Raw genomic sequence first — 16863 nt, forward strand, 5'->3', positions numbered from 1 at the left:
ATCACAGTATGAGTCTGGGAGCACAGAGGAATTGCTGTCAGAGATGTATTTTGTGTCTCTCTGGTTCTTTTTGGAAGTAACCATGCATATGTCTCTTGCAACTGAAAATACACAGTGTGCATAAGCAGACTGTTAGCACACACCCAGCAGTTTATGTCAGGCGCTGATCCAGAGCGCCTACCGCACGTTCCGCCATGAAAGAACTACGAGACCCAGAATCCTCGGCGGTACATAGGCAGGGCGGGAACCAGTGAAATACGCGACTCAGGAGCCAATCGAGGCGCGTAATACTGAATCGAGGAGCACGCTGATTATTGCTGACCGTTACCGAGCCAAGAAGACGCAAGAGCTCGCGTCTGCGGCTTCGGAGGAAGAGCGGGATTTTGTTCGTGCTGCTAAGACCGCCAAAAGACTCCAGCACAGGAGTGTTCGGTTCCAACTCTCGGAACTTCCCCGCGGGACGCTGCGGTAAGCGTCGCCGCGTTCTCAGACCACCGGACTCACACAGGATTCGGAGAGGACTGCCAAGTGCCCCGAGCTGTGAGGACTACGCGGAGGATACCAGTGGACTCCACAGGGAGAGAGAGCGACTACTCGACTTCCGGCAAGTAGCGCGTTGTCCGATGGAGAGGGCCAAGACTCCGTATCCGTACCGGTGAGGGTGATGATACCACGAGCTGTATGACATGTAATACGAGACTTGGTTTAAGTAAGCTCCCAGAAAGCGGAAGGGAGGAGAACACTTGTAGGGGAACAATTCATTGATCTCCTTCTTGTTCAGGTCGGATATTCCTGGACAACGGTGCAAGACATTTGTATTATAGTATCATACCTAAGGAAAAGGGATCTTCCAGGTTCACTGAGGGAGGTGGGTTTTGTGCTTCGGAAAGGGCAACGGGAGCAGAAGGAAGTCAATAGAGAGTGTGGAATTGGAGGTGGTGTGTCATCTCAGAGTGTGTTTTTGGCTGTGTTTTGGAACAGTAAGTTTGAGGTGCCACAGTACACTAGCGAGACCTAATGAGAGTAGGCTGTTGTTGTGATTAATCTTCCTTTGTTTTTCTCTCTCTTACTTTCTCTCTTACTATTCTCTCAGGGCTTCATCTTCCTTGTCCCTCGCCTGATTGTTCTGGCACTCTGTGTTACAATAACCAGAGCCGGAAACGTCGGGGGGTGGAACCCTTGTGCCTCACTCGAAGCCCCAGGAACGACGGCGGTCGTGACAGTTTATCCTGTACAATCATGCTGAGTATTCACAAGTGAGTGGTGTTTCAGGTAGCAGCGAGTAACGCTAATACATTCAACATCACTAAGGCTGATTTCTTTTGCTGGAGTGTAGTCAGTCACCAAGGTCACACATGTTCATGGTCTCAAAAAGCTGTTTGCACATGTGCTCTTTTCTGTTTCTGAAAACTGTAATGAAAATGTATGCGACTGTTAGAGTACGTAACACTTGCAGGAAAAAACAGTAGTAAGTGTGCTTTGAAATTGGCAAGCAAATTTCATTTTCTGCGTAAAATCACAGCATGAGTCTGTGAGCACAGAGGAATTGCTGTCAGAGATGTATTTCGTGTCTCTCTGGTTCTTATTGGAAGTAACCATGCATATGTCTCTTGCAATTGAAAATACACAGTGTGCATAAGCAGACTGTTAGCACACACCCAGCAGTTTATCCTGTACAATCATGCTGAGTATTCACAAGTGAGTGGTGTTTCAGGTAGCAGTGAGTAACGCTAATACATTCAACATCACTAAGGCTGATTTCTTTTGCTGGAGTGTAGTCAGTCACCAAGGTCACACATATTCTTGGTCTCAAAAAGCTGTTTGCACATGTGCTCTTTTCTGTATCTGAAAACTGTAATAAAAATGTATGCGACTGTTAGAGTACTTAACACTTGGAGGAAAAAACAGTAGTAAGTGTGCTTTGAAATTGGCAAGCAAATTTCATTTTCTGCCTAAAATCACAGAAAACAGTAGTAAGTGTGCTTTGAAATTGGCAAGCAAATTTCATTTTCTGCGTAAAATCACAGCATGAGTCTGTGAGCACAGAGGAATTGCTGTCAGAGATGTATTTCGTGTCTCTCTGGTTCTTTTTGGAAGTAAATAAATAAGAAAGTATGCTGTTCCTAGAGAGAATTATTGGTGAGTAAAGAGATAGATGTGTCCCCGAGGTCAGGAGGAGAATCCTCCTTTAGGAAAAAGACCCTCACACACCCGGCATACTAGCTGTCATATGTCGTCAGCATGTGGCCCAGATGTTAAGTGTCATCATCGGGTCTGCTCCGAATCGGGGCGGCGCTGCAATCCCCGATCGGCGACCCCAATGGCGCCTTTTAGTGGAGATCTTTATTCCATAGTTGCCGGTGGGTGAATGCAGGTGAGGGCCTTCAAGTAAGAAAGTGTGTGGTGAAGGGAGTGTATTAAAAATAAGTAGTGGGGAACCTGAATAGTGTTTATTAAATAACTGGGGTCCCACTCTTATAATAAAAACAATAGAGTGCGTAATATTACAGTTAGATTGACTGTATTACGCTGTGGTCATAGATGGTCAACATGTTTCTTGCTTAAGTAAAGTAACCGCAATTCTTCAGGACCAGGTGATTCACACACTTATTGGTAGTGGTAGTGGCTACTGTGGCACTTACCACACATACAGCACCCTAATAAGTGGTGACTAGTGCAGGTTAGGTAAAATGCCTGAAAGAGAAAAATATACAGGGACACAAACATACATGTAAATAACAATCGCATTGCGACAAACATTATAGATCTTATCTCTTAACAACTACGATAATCAGTTGTCATGCAATTTCACTATTGCCAAGTGTTCAGCTATAAGGTGGTACTAGTTGTGAACACCCTTTAGAAGTGGACTAAAACGAGAGTATTTAAAAATTGACCAATTCCCACTGTGACTGGTGCTAGGGCAGAAATTTAAGAACGCCGGATGCGGGAGGTATTTAGTGGCATCAGGGCAGAGATATCAGTTAATTTGGTTCAACCACTCACCCTTAACTGCAGGGATGCGAGATCCAACGAGCTGGCGCTGGAGGCAGACACCGGATAGTACAGTGTCCTAATGGTACAAAAAGCGGCGGCCGGAGGGGAGGGCAGAAAGTGCAGCCGCAAGAAGATAGAATTGAGAGCTGTTCACTTAGTAGCTTAATCATAGAGCATGGAAATCCGCACAAGATGAGGACCCAGGCACTGGGACCCACGAGAGAATACTTACAGAAGTCCGTAGTACAGGACGCCTATCCACCTACCCTTGATCCACGCCGACTCGGGGGATGAATCCCAGAACTCCCGGAAGGATTATCTAGTGTAGACCAGCCAATCTGATCCACGTGCCAATTGGTACGTCAGAGAGGTGCTGGCGGAAAGACTAGTGTGCGAGATTTACTTCCGGTAGAGGAAGAGAGATGGATGTGGGCGTGTAGCAGGACGTGCCGCGTAAACAACAGGAAGTGATGACGCGGAGTCACATATAACAACAGCAGTGTTACGTGAGGAGCCCTTATTGGTTGCTAGAGCTGGGGTTGCTGTGGTAACCTTATGATGTCGTGTCAGTCCGGAATGCTTGGTATGGACGTAATTCCACGATTCGAGCCGAGAAAACATATCTATATATATGACAAATGCGTATTGTTGGCACCTGATGTAATGTAATCATTGTGTTGCCAACTCACATGTGTTGCATTGCCAGCTCGAATGTTAGGGAAACTGACATGCATGTATCATAGGATATCTATAGGTATCTGAAGTAAAGTAATCATTGCGTTGTCAACTCGCATGTTTGGGAAACTGACATAAATGTATCAGAGGATGCCTATAGGTACATGTGTTAATATGCTATGGTGTCTAAGCGTCACAAGCTCAAACGAGGGTGGACCCAAACAGGTATGAAACGTCTATTGGAGACAGCTAGTTCTGTCACGTCAAATGTTTGTAAGGCTGCTCCACGGAATGTCCTCGTTCAATCCATCGGTATTAGAAGACAGTCTCATCACCCACCTCTGCTCCAGGGTGAATAGTTTTGTTTTAGTGACATTTTTAGGGGACTGGAGAACTACCCACTTGAAAGAGTCAGGGGAGTGGTTATTTTCACAGAAGTGCTTAGTCATCCTAGTGTTCGTTTTTTTGCATCGGAAATTACTCCGATGCTCAATGATTCTCGTCTTCACTGGTCTAGTCGTCATCCCTATGTAGGGTAGATTACACGGGCAGGTTATCAGATACACGCAGTAGGCAGTGTTACAGTTAGTATGCGTTCTGCATTCCCACGTGGTCCCGTTAGGAAAGACGATGTCCTTGGTTATTTTAGTTTGAGGACACACCACACAGGAACAGCAAGGGTAGTGGCCCCTGACAGGAGGAAGGTTCCATAAAGTCGATTGAGTGGTATTCACTGGTGGTTTGGGTTTGGGTCTGGTATGTATCAATCTCTCCTTCAAATTGGTGGTGCGTTTGAAGGCAAAACGGGGGTTCGGTATTGTAAGTTCCCCGGTGTGGAGGATACCCCAATGTTTGTTAATGATTTTCTTGAGTTGTGAAGAGTTAGGAGTGTAGGTAATCACACAGGTGAGGCAGTCGTCAGTTTTTTTCTCTCTTGGTTCAAGTAACCCTTCCCTGTTATTGTTACGGGCACGTTTGTAGGATCTCTGGATGTCCCGGTTCTGGTACCCCCTCTGGAGAAGATTGGTCATAAGGGTTTTGGACTCCTTTTTAAAGTCAGTAACAGCGCTACAGTTCCTCCTAATACGGAGGAATTGACCAAAGGGTAAATTTTGTTTGAGTGCCCCAGGGTGGTAGCTGTTGAAATGTAGTAGACTATTTCTGTCAGTAGGTTTGCGATGTAGTGTGGTGCTCATTTGATGATCGTCTAGTATGATCAGGAGGTCCAGAAAGGGAAGCTGGTGGTCAGAGATGGTACTCGTGAATTTTAAATATGGATTTAAGGTATTTATCCATTGGCAAAATTCATTGCAGTGTGCCTGATCACCCTTCCAAAGGATCAAAATATCGTCAATGAACCTCTTCCACAATAGGATGTTAGCTCTATAGGGGTTCGATTCATTATGGATGGCTCGTTCCTCAAATGCTGCCATGTAGAGGCAGGCCACACTAGGGGCAAAGGTACTCCCCATCGACGTGCCCTGTGTCTGATGGAATAATTGGCCTTCAAACTCAAAAAAGTTTTCTGTTAGAGCTAGAGTGGCACATTCAATAATGAAAGGGCGAGGAGTAGGTGATACCCATTCTAGACTACTCAGTGCATCCTCTATAACATCAAGGGTAGCCCTCTGGGGGATATTTGTATAGAGGGCCTCAACATCAAGGGTGATGAGAAAGTCAACCTCTCCCTGATGTTGGGTGTCCTCTAGAAGCCTGAGTACATCGGTGGTGTCTCTTAGGAATGAAGGGGTGCTTTGGACTAGAGGTTTGAGAAAGTAGTCTGCAAACTGGGAAAGGGGTTCCAACAGGGAACCAATCCCAGAAACAATAGGTCTCCCTGGGGTCGGATTAGTGCCCTTATGTATTTTGGGGAGACAGTAGAAGTAAGGAGTTCTAGGTTCGCCAGTGACTAAAAAGTTAGCCTCTTTTTTCGTGATCCAGCCCTGAGTTTCGGCATGGAAGACCATGCTCGTGATCAAGGTCATGAGCCTGTTGGTTGGATCCTCTCGGATGGGAGTATAGTATTTCCTATCCCGTAGCTGGCGTTCACACTCAGTGCGGTAATCACAGGTTGACATGATTACCGTCGCGCCACCCTTATCTGCTTGTTTGATGGTGATCAGGGGGTCGTCATTAAGTGAGCGTAGTGCTGCTTCTTCCTCGTTAGTGATATTGTGGAAAGTCGCAGCAGGTTTGACTTGCTTCCAATCTTTAAGAACGGCCTGTTCATAAGTTAGCACCTCGTTCGGGACCATCCCGCTATGTGGTGTAAAGGTAGAGGGTTTATGGAGGCCAGAGTCTTCACATTGACCCTCTGGTCCATCCTGAAAGTAAGCTCTAAGACGTACTTTGCGAAAAAAGGCCTGGATTTCACACATTTCTTTAAAGTAATCGACCTTAGGTGTAGGTACGAAGCCCAGACCCTTCTCAAGTACCCGCCTCTCTGTGTCATCTAGAGAGTGCGGGAAGAGAGGTTAACAACTAGCGTCTCTTGTTCTGGGCTTGGCTCCTGGTCTCCATAGATGTTGAGGGTTGATCCTGCCAGTGCACTTTCTTGTCGTCTCCTCTTCTCCGCCCTCTTCCTCTGCCCCAACCTCTGCCTAAAAAAGGGGGGCCTTGTTGGTAGAAGGGAGGAGGCGGAGGGGGACCAGATTGGAAGTTGGGAAAGTGCCAGAATGGTGGGGTCGGCTGATATTGTCCCTGGAACGGGATCATCGGGTAGTGGGAATAGTTCTGTTGTCTCTGTCTATTCCGATTGTTAGAGAAGCTGCCCCCACTAGAATCGCTACTCGTATTGGAGTTGCGTCTGGAACCACTAGACTCCTCTTCAGAAGAGTAGCTGTTAAGCGTTGATGTATAATCCGCCTTAAGGTAGGGGTAAACCTTTTCCTTATCAAACTTTTTAATATCTTTTTGTAGTTTGGTAATTTTCTGTTTCATTAGAAACTCTTTGTTCTCCGCTATTTCATTGTTAATTTCAGACAATTTAGTTTTAAAAATTGCCGTGGTTAAGGTGACTTTAACAGCCCCCTCCGCATTCTGAATTCTGATCAGTAGAGCATCAGCTAGTCTTTTGGATGTATTAATTATTAGAATCAACCAATCCCTGGTGCATTTCCATGACACCAGGGACCATTCCTTTTTGAAGATCATATCGTCAAGAAAGAGGCGGGGAAATTTTTTTACAATTAACCCATTCGGGGCGATGTTGGCCCTCAGGTATTCTGTCATCATCGCTCCATGCAATGTGATTTTAAGCCATTCCCGTTTCAGTGTGGTAAGGGTCATAAGGTCGTCTGATTGGGCTCCAGAAGTGGAACTGTTATCAGGCCCCAAAAGAGACGGAGTTCGTAGAATTTCTGCAGCTATGTCATCGCCAAAACTCAAACCTTGGCAATCATCCATGGTTGAGTATAAGGTTAGTCTAAGACGGAGGGGCAGCCAATATACCCAAGATCAGGGGAAGGGTATGTATAACACAACAAAAATATAAGGCCGGTAGATAATCTAGTGCCTTATGTAGTGTAAATGGACCAAGGCTTCAAAATAATGAGTGTCCCTGGTATCCTATGTAGTTCCTACGGGATGACCCCGTGCAAAACATGGTACTTAAAAAGAGGAGGAACAGGGGCTGTTTATGACAGGTCCAGCATACATAGCCCAGATACACTCGAATAAATAAGAAAGTATGCTGTTCCTAGAGAGAATTATTGGTGAGTAAAGAGATAGATGTGTCCCCGAGGTCAGGAGGAGAATCCTCCTTTAGGAAAAAGACCCTCACACACCCGGCATACTAGCTGTCATATGTCGTCAGCATGTGGCCCAGATGTTAAGTGTCATCATCGGGTCTGCTCCGAATCGGGGCGGCGCTGCAATCCCCGATCGGCGACCCCAATGGCGCCTTTTAGTGGAGATCTTTATTCCATAGTTGCCGGTGGGTGAATGCAGGTGAGGGCCTTCAAGTAAGAAAGTGTGTGGTGAAGGGAGTGTATTAAAAATAAGTAGTGGGGAACCTGAATAGTGTTTATTAAATAACTGGGGTCCCACTCTTATAATAAAAACAATAGAGTGCGTAATATTACAGTTAGATTGACTGTATTACGCTGTGGTCATAGATGGTCAACATGTTTCTTGCTTACGTAAAGTAACCGCAATTCTTCAGGACCAGGTGATTCACACACTTATTGGTAGTGGTAGTGGCTACTGTGGCACTTACCACACATACAGCACCCTAATAAGTGGTGACTAGTGCAGGTTAGGTAAAATGCCTGAAAGAGAAAAATATACAGGGACACAAACATACATGTAAATAACAATCGCATTGCGACAAACATTATAGATCTTATCTCTTAACAACTACGATAATCAGTTGTCATGCAATTTCACTATTGCCAAGTGTTCAGCTATAAGGTGGTACTAGTTGTGAACACCCTTTAGAAGTGGACTAAAACGAGAGTATTTAAAAATTGACCAATTCCCACTGTGACTGGTGCTAGGGCAGAAATTTAAGAACGCCGGATGCGGGAGGTATTTAGTGGCATCAGGGCAGAGATATCAGTTAATTTGGTTCAACCACTCACCCTTAACTGCAGGGCTGCGAGATCCAACGAGCTGGCGCTGGAGGCAGACACCGGATAGTACAGTGTCCTAATGGTACAAAAAGCGGCGGCCGGAGGGGAGGGCAGAAAGTGCAGCCGCAAGAAGATAGAATTGAGAGCTGTTCACTTAGTAGCTTAATCATAGAGCATGGAAATCCGCACAAGATGAGGACCCAGGCACTGGGACCCACGAGAGAATACTTACAGAAGTCCGTAGTACAGGACGCCTATCCACCTACCCTTGATCCACGCCGACTCGGGGGATGAATCCCAGAACTCCCGGAAGGATTATCTAGTGTAGACCAGCCAATCTGATCCACGTGCCAATTGGTACGTCAGAGAGGTGCTGGCGGAAAGACTAGTGTGCGAGATTTACTTCCGGTAGAGGAAGAGAGATGGATGTGGGCGTGTAGCAGGACGTGCCGCGTAAACAACAGGAAGTGATGACGCGGAGTCACATATAACAACAGCAGTGTTACGTGAGGAGCCCTTATTGGTTGCTAGAGCTGGGGTTGCTGTGGTAACCTTATGATGTCGTGTCAGTCCGGAATGCTTGGTATGGACGTAATTCCACGATTCGAGCCGAGAAAACATATCTATATATATGACAAATGCGTATTGTTGGCACCTGATGTAATGTAATCATTGTGTTGCCAACTCGCATGTGTTGCGTTGCCAGCTCGAATGTTAGGGAAACTGACATGCATGTATCATAGGATATCTATAGGTATCTGAAGTAAAGTAATCATTGCGTTGTCAACTCGCATGTTTGGGAAACTGACATAAATGTATCAGAGGATGCCTATAGGTACATGTGTTAATATGCTATGGTGTCTAAGCGTCACAAGCTCAAACGAGGGTGGACCCAAACAGGTATGAAACGTCTATTGGAGACAGCTAGTTCTGTCACGTCAAATGTTTGTAAGGCTGCTCCACGGAATGTCCTCGTTCAATCCATCGGTATTAGAAGACAGTCTCATCACCCACCTCTGCTCCAGGGTGAATAGTTTTGTTTTAGTGACATTTTTAGGGGACTGGAGAACTACCCACTTGAAAGAGTCAGGGGAGTGGTTATTTTCACAGAAGTGCTTAGTCATCCTAGTGTTCGTTTTTTTGCATCGGAAATTACTCCGATGCTCAATGATTCTCGTCTTCACTGGTCTAGTCGTCATCCCTATGTAGGGTAGATTACACGGGCAGGTTATCAGATACACGCAGTAGGCAGTGTTACAGTTAGTATGCGTTCTGCATTCCCACGTGGTCCCGTTAGGAAAGACGATGTCCTTGGTTATTTTAGTTTGAGGACACACCACACAGGAACAGCAAGGGTAGTGGCCCCTGACAGGAGGAAGGTTCCATAAAGTCGATTGAGTGGTATTCACTGGTGGTTTGGGTTTGGGTCTGGTATGTATCAATCTCTCCTTCAAATTGGTGGTGCGTTTGAAGGCAAAACGGGGGTTCGGTATTGTAAGTTCCCCGGTGTGGAGGATACCCCAATGTTTGTTAATGATTTTCTTGAGTTGTGAAGAGTTAGGAGTGTAGGTAATCACACAGGTGAGGCAGTCGTCAGTTTTTTTCTCTCTTGGTTCAAGTAACCCTTCCCTGTTATTGTTACGGGCACGTTTGTAGGATCTCTGGATGTCCCGGTTCTGGTACCCCCTCTGGAGAAGATTGGTCATAAGGGTTTTGGACTCCTTTTTAAAGTCAGTAACAGCGCTACAGTTCCTCCTAATACGGAGGAATTGACCAAAGGGTAAATTTTGTTTGAGTGCCCCAGGGTGGTAGCTGTTGAAATGTAGTAGACTATTTCTGTCAGTAGGTTTGCGATGTAGTGTGGTGCTCATTTGATGATCGTCTAGTATGATCAGGAGGTCCAGAAAGGGAAGCTGGTGGTCAGAGATGGTACTCGTGAATTTTAAATATGGATTTAAGGTATTTATCCATTGGCAAAATTCATTGCAGTGTGCCTGATCACCCTTCCAAAGGATCAAAATATCGTCAATGAACCTCTTCCACAATAGGATGTTAGCTCTATAGGGGTTCGATTCATTATGGATGGCTCGTTCCTCAAATGCTGCCATGTAGAGGCAGGCCACACTAGGGGCAAAGGTACTCCCCATCGACGTGCCCTGTGTCTGATGGAATAATTGGCCTTCAAACTCAAAAAAGTTTTCTGTTAGAGCTAGAGTGGCACATTCAATAATGAAAGGGCGAGGAGTAGGTGATACCCATTCTAGACTACTCAGTGCATCCTCTATAACATCAAGGGTAGCCCTCTGGGGGATATTTGTATAGAGGGCCTCAACATCAAGGGTGATGAGAAAGTCAACCTCTCCCTGATGTTGGGTGTCCTCTAGAAGCCTGAGTACATCGGTGGTGTCTCTTAGGAATGAAGGGGTGCTTTGGACTAGAGGTTTGAGAAAGTAGTCTGCAAACTGGGAAAGGGGTTCCAACAGGGAACCAATCCCAGAAACAATAGGTCTCCCTGGGGTCGGATTAGTGCCCTTATGTATTTTGGGGAGACAGTAGAAGTAAGGAGTTCTAGGTTCGCCAGTGACTAAAAAGTTAGCCTCTTTTTTCGTGATCCAGCCCTGAGTTTCGGCATGGAAGACCATGCTCGTGATCAAGGTCATGAGCCTGTTGGTTGGATCCTCTCGGATGGGAGTATAGTATTTCCTATCCCGTAGCTGGCGTTCACACTCAGTGCGGTAATCACAGGTTGACATGATTACCGTCGCGCCACCCTTATCTGCTTGTTTGATGGTGATCAGGGGGTCGTCATTAAGTGAGCGTAGTGCTGCTTCTTCCTCGTTAGTGATATTGTGGAAAGTCGCAGCAGGTTTGACTTGCTTCCAATCTTTAAGAACGGCCTGTTCATAAGTTAGCACCTCGTTCGGGACCATCCCGCTATGTGGTGTAAAGGTAGAGGGTTTATGGAGGCCAGAGTCTTCACATTGACCCTCTGGTCCATCCTGAAAGTAAGCTCTAAGACGTACTTTGCGAAAAAAGGCCTGGATTTCACACATTTCTTTAAAGTAATCGACCTTAGGTGTAGGTACGAAGCCCAGACCCTTCTCAAGTACCCGCCTCTCTGTGTCATCTAGAGTGCGGGAAGAGAGGTTAACAACTAGCGTCTCTTGTTCTGGGCTTGGCTCCTGGTCTCCATAGATGTTGAGGGTTGATCCTGCCAGTGCACTTTCTTGTCGTCTCCTCTTCTCCGCCCTCTTCCTCTGCCCCAACCTCTGCCTAAAAAAGGGGGGCCTTGTTGGTAGAAGGGAGGAGGCGGAGGGGGACCAGATTGGAAGTTGGGAAAGTGCCAGAATGGTGGGGTCGGCTGATATTGTCCCTGGAACGGGATCATCGGGTAGTGGGAATAGTTCTGTTGTCTCTGTCTATTCCGATTGTTAGAGAAGCTGCCCCCACTAGAATCGCTACTCGTATTGGAGTTGCGTCTGGAACCACTAGACTCCTCTTCAGAAGAGTAGCTGTTAAGCGTTGATGTATAATCCGCCTTAAGGTAGGGGTAAACCTTTTCCTTATCAAACTTTTTAATATCATTTTGTAGTTTGGTAATTTTCTGTTTCATTAGAAACTCTTTGTTCTCCGCTATTTCATTGTTAATTTCAGACAATTTAGTTTTAAAAATTGCCGTGGTTAAGGTGACTTTAACAGCCCCCTCCGCATTCTGAATTCTGATCAGTAGAGCATCAGCTAGTCTTTTGGATGTATTAATTATTAGAATCAACCAATCCCTGGTGCATTTCCATGACACCAGGGACCATTCCTTTTTGAAGATCATATCGTCAAGAAAGAGGCGGGGAAAATTTTTTACAATTAACCCATTCGGGGCGATGTTGGCCCTCAGGTATTCTGTCATCATCGCTCCATGCAATGTGATTTTAAGCCATTCCCGTTTCAGTGTGGTAAGGGTCATAAGGTCGTCTGATTGGGCTCCAGAAGTGGAACTGTTATCAGGCCCCAAAAGAGACGGAGTTCGTAGAATTTCTGCAGCTATGTCATCGCCAAAACTCAAACCTTGGCAATCATCCATGGTTGAGTATAAGGTTAGTCTAAGACGGAGGGGCAGCCAATATACCCAAGATCAGGGGAAGGGTATGTATAACACAACAAAAATATAAGGCCGGTAGATAATCTAGTGCCTTATGTAGTGTAAATGGACCAAGGCTTCAAAATAATGAGTGTCCCTGGTATCCTATGTAGTTCCTACGGGATGACCCCGTGCAAAACATGGTACTTAAAAAGAGGAGGAACAGGGGCTGTTTATGACAGGTCCAGCATACATAGCCCAGATACACTCGAATAAATAAGAAAGTATGCTGTTCCTAGAGAGAATTATTGGTGAGTAAAGAGATAGATGTGTCCCCGAGGTCAGGAGGAGAATCCTCCTTTAGGAAAAAGACCCTCACACACCCGGCATACTAGCTGTCATATGTCGTCAGCATGTGGCCCAGATGTTAAGTGTCATCATCGGGTCTGCTCCGAATCGGGGCGGCGCTGCAATCCCCGATCGGCGACCCCAATGGCGCCTTTTAGTGGAGATCTTTATTCCATAGTTGCCGGTGGGTGAATGCAGGTGAGGGCCTTCAAGTAAGAAAGTGTGTGGTGAAGGGAGTGTATTAAAAATAAGTAGTGGGGAACCTGAATAGTGTTTATTAAATAACTGGGGTCCCACTCTTATAATAAAAACAATAGAGTGCGTAATATTACAGTTAGATTGACTGTATTACGCTGTGGTCCTAGATGGTCAACATGTTTCTTGCTTAAGTAAAGTAACCGCAATTCTTCAGGACCAGGTGATTCACACACTTATTGGTAGTGGTAGTGGCTACTGTGGCACTTACCACACATACAGCACCCTAATAAGTGGTGACTAGTGCAGGTTAGGTAAAATGCCTGAAAGAGAAAAATATACAGGGACACAAACATACATGTAAATAACAATCGCATTGCGACAAACATTATAGATCTTATCTCTTAACAACTACGATAATCAGTTGTCTTTTTGGAAGTAACCATGCATATGTCTCTTGCAACTGAAAATACACAGTCTGCATAAGCAGACTGTTAGCACACACCCAGCAGTTTATCCTGTAGAATCATGCTTAGTATTCACAAGTGAGGGGTGTTTCAGGTAGCACTGAGTAACGCTAATACATTTAACATCACTAAGGCTGATTTCTTTTGCTGGAGTGTAGTCAGTCACCAAGGTCACACATGTTCATGGTCTCAAAAAGCTGTTTGCACATGTGCTCTTTTCTGTATCTGAAAACTGTAATGAAAATGTATGCGACTGTTACAGTAATTAACACTTGGAGGAAAAAACAGTAGTAAGTGTGCTTTGAAATTGGCAAGCAAATTTCATTTTCTGCCTAAAATCACAGAAAACAGTAGTAAGTGTGCTTTGAAATTGGCAAGCAAATTTCATTTTCTGCGTAAAATCACAGCATGAGTCTGTGAGCACAGAGGAATTGCTGTCAGAGATGTATTTCGTGTCTCTCTGGTTCTTTTTGGAAGTAACCATGCATATGTCTCTTGCAACTGAAAATACACAGTCTGCATAAGCAGACTGTTAGCACACACCCAGCAGTTTTTCCTGTAGAATCATGCTTAGTATTCACAAGTGAGTGGTGTTTCAGGTAGCAGTGAGTAACGCTAATACATTCAACATCACTAAGGCTGATTTCTTTTGCTGGAGTGTAGTCAGTCACCAAGGTCACACATGTTCATGGTCTCAAAAAGCTGTTTGCACATGTGCTGTTATCTGTATCTGAAAACTGTAATGAAAATGTATGAGACTGTTAGAGTACTTAACACTTGCAGAAAAAAACAGTAGTAAGTGTGCTTTGAAATTGGCAAGCAAATTTCATTTTCTGCCTAAAATCTCAGCATGAGTCTGTGAGCACAGAGGAATTGCTGTCAGAGATGTATTTCGTGTCTCTCTGGTTCTTTTTGGAAGTATCCATGCATATGTCTCTTGCAACTGAAAATACACAGTCTGCATAAGCAGACTGTTAGCACACACCCAGCAGTTTATCCTGTAGAATCATGCTTAGTATTCACAAGTGAGTGGTGTTTCAGGTAGCAGTGAGTAACGCTAATACATTCAACATCACTAAGGCTGATTTCTTTTGCTGGAGGGTAGTCAGTCACCAAGGTCACACATGTTCATGGTCTCAAAAAGCTGTTTGCACATGTGCTCTTTTCTGTTTCTGAAAACTGTAATGAAAATGTATGCGACTGTTAGAGTACTTAACACTTGGAGGAAAAAACAGTAGTAAGTGTGCTTTGAAATTGGCAAGCAAATTTCATTTTCTGCCTAAAATCACAGAAAACAGTAGTAAGTGTGCTTTGAAATTGGCAAGCACATTTCATTTTCTGCGTAAAATCACAGCATGAGTCTGTGAGCACAGAGGAATTGCTGTCAGAGATGTATTTCGTGTGAAAGGGGAAGCTTGTTTTCTGGAAATGTGGTGGTTAGCATTCAGCCCAAAACAGTTTCTCAAATAAGAGGCAAATGCTAACATATTTGAAATCAACATGGTAGATTTTTCTTCCACTCTTGCAATGGGTCATGTAGTTGCTACATGCTAAAAACTCATATTAACCCTTACCACACATGTAGTCTTACATACATGTTTACAGTGTTTATGCAGTTATGTAAGGGTCCATTCAAGTCTCTCTTGCACCTGACAGTAGACAGTCTTCAGAACCACACTCTTAGCAGAGAGGTAGCTGTTTTTCCTGTACACTCATGCTTACTAATCAGCACTGTGTGGTGTTTTAGGTAGGAGTGAGGAACGCTAATGCATTGAACATCACTAAGGATCATTATCTTTGCTGGAGTGTAGTCAGTCAGCCAGGTTACACATGTACATGCTCTAAAAAAGCTGATTGGACATGTGCTCTTTTCGGCCTCTCTAAACTATAAAGAAAATGTGTCAGACTGTTAGAGTAATTAACAGTTGCAAAAAAAAAAAATAAGTGTGCTTTTGATTTGCAAATGAAATATCGTGTACTGCCTAGAATCACACCAAGAGTCTGTGTGCACACAGGAATTGTTCTTAGAGATTACATTTGTGTTGGTTTTCTTGTGTTTTTCACTTGTAGGAAAGGGGTGGATAGTGTTATAAGAAAAGAAAAGATCATAACAAATATAGTAATATATTAAAATTACAAAAAGGTATTTTTTTTTTACTTACTTTCAGGTATTGCTGCAGAGCAGTGAAGGAAATATAAGATGCCTATAAATCAAGACAGAGAAAAAAACAGAAAAAAAATGTATATTTGAAGACAACTGGAGGACCCAAGTTAGTTGAAGATGCTCATGTTGGGAAAAAGAAAAAGTCTTAGTGTTAAACAGACAAAGGAATTCTTTAAAAATAAATTCAAAAAAAGGAAACATTTTAAAAATGCCCCCATTGGAAAAACTGTTTAAAGTAGAAAACAACAGGAGAATAGTGAGAATTTACTAAATGCTAATGTACAAGCAGAAGCTATAAAAATTAACTTGAAAAGAAAATCAGCATTTAAAGAGATCTGTAGGAAAATGTTTCAGAGAAGAGTGATGTCCAATTTGCTAAAGGATGTGAAAAAATATAAGAGAAGAGCTAAATTTTACAAGAGAAAAAAAGATATTGAAGCCATTGTAGCTAAGGCTTTAGATTTAAAAAGAAAACTATTCATTTTAATTTTGAACAGGATGCGTACATTAGAAAAAATAGTTAATGTAATGAAGTCACAAAGCAAAACGAAAAGAGTAGTAAAAAGAAATAACTTTTGTAAAGTGTTTTTAGGAGAATGGATGCATAGTTCAAGTACTGAACCATTTTTTAATGAAGAGAGTTATCTTCAAAGTAATAGTTTGCTGCATGCAGTTGACACCAGTGGACGAGCTTATGAAGTTAAGGATGGTTGTGTAATGGAAAAGGAGAAAATGGTTCCAAGAAATGAGGAAGAAGTGATTGCGGATGAGGTTATGGGGAGACGTCCTAAAGCCCCAGTGTATACTTGGAATTGTAGTAGTATTTGTACTTTGCGACAGGAATCTATTGATAAATTACGTGAGTTTTTAAGAGAATATAGTAAAAAGAGTGTTAAACAGAAGATTAAGGTGCTTCAAGGACTAGATCCATGCAGAGTGGGAGAGAATACTGGTTTGCAAGGACACTCTCTGGCTTGTCTATCTAGGAAAGTTTGTCAAAGTGTTTTTCACCATTTTAGGATGCTGGCAGTTCATCATACTGAAATTAGAAAATTTGTGAGAAGATTGTATTTTGCTAAAAGTCCAGCACTAAAGTTAAATGAGTTGAATAAGGCTCTGTTTCGTGGATCTGTATCAGATGTTGAGAAGGTTACTGATGAGATTCAGTTTTGTTACTTTGGTCCAGAACAAGAAAGTGCAGGGAATGACACAGTTATTGAGGAAAATGTGGAAGAGAATGTAGAACCCTCCGTAAATAAGAAATTTGAAGATCAAATAACAAAATTTGCTATCATCTCTAATGAAAGACCAAATATTACTTGTATTTGTTGCCGGAGAAGCCATTATAAAATCCAAACAAGGAATGTTGAT

This window comes from Triturus cristatus, chromosome 3_1 (genome assembly GCF_964204655.1).
Source record: "Triturus cristatus chromosome 3_1, aTriCri1.1, whole genome shotgun sequence".
Taxonomy (NCBI): Eukaryota; Metazoa; Chordata; class Amphibia; order Caudata; family Salamandridae; genus Triturus; species Triturus cristatus.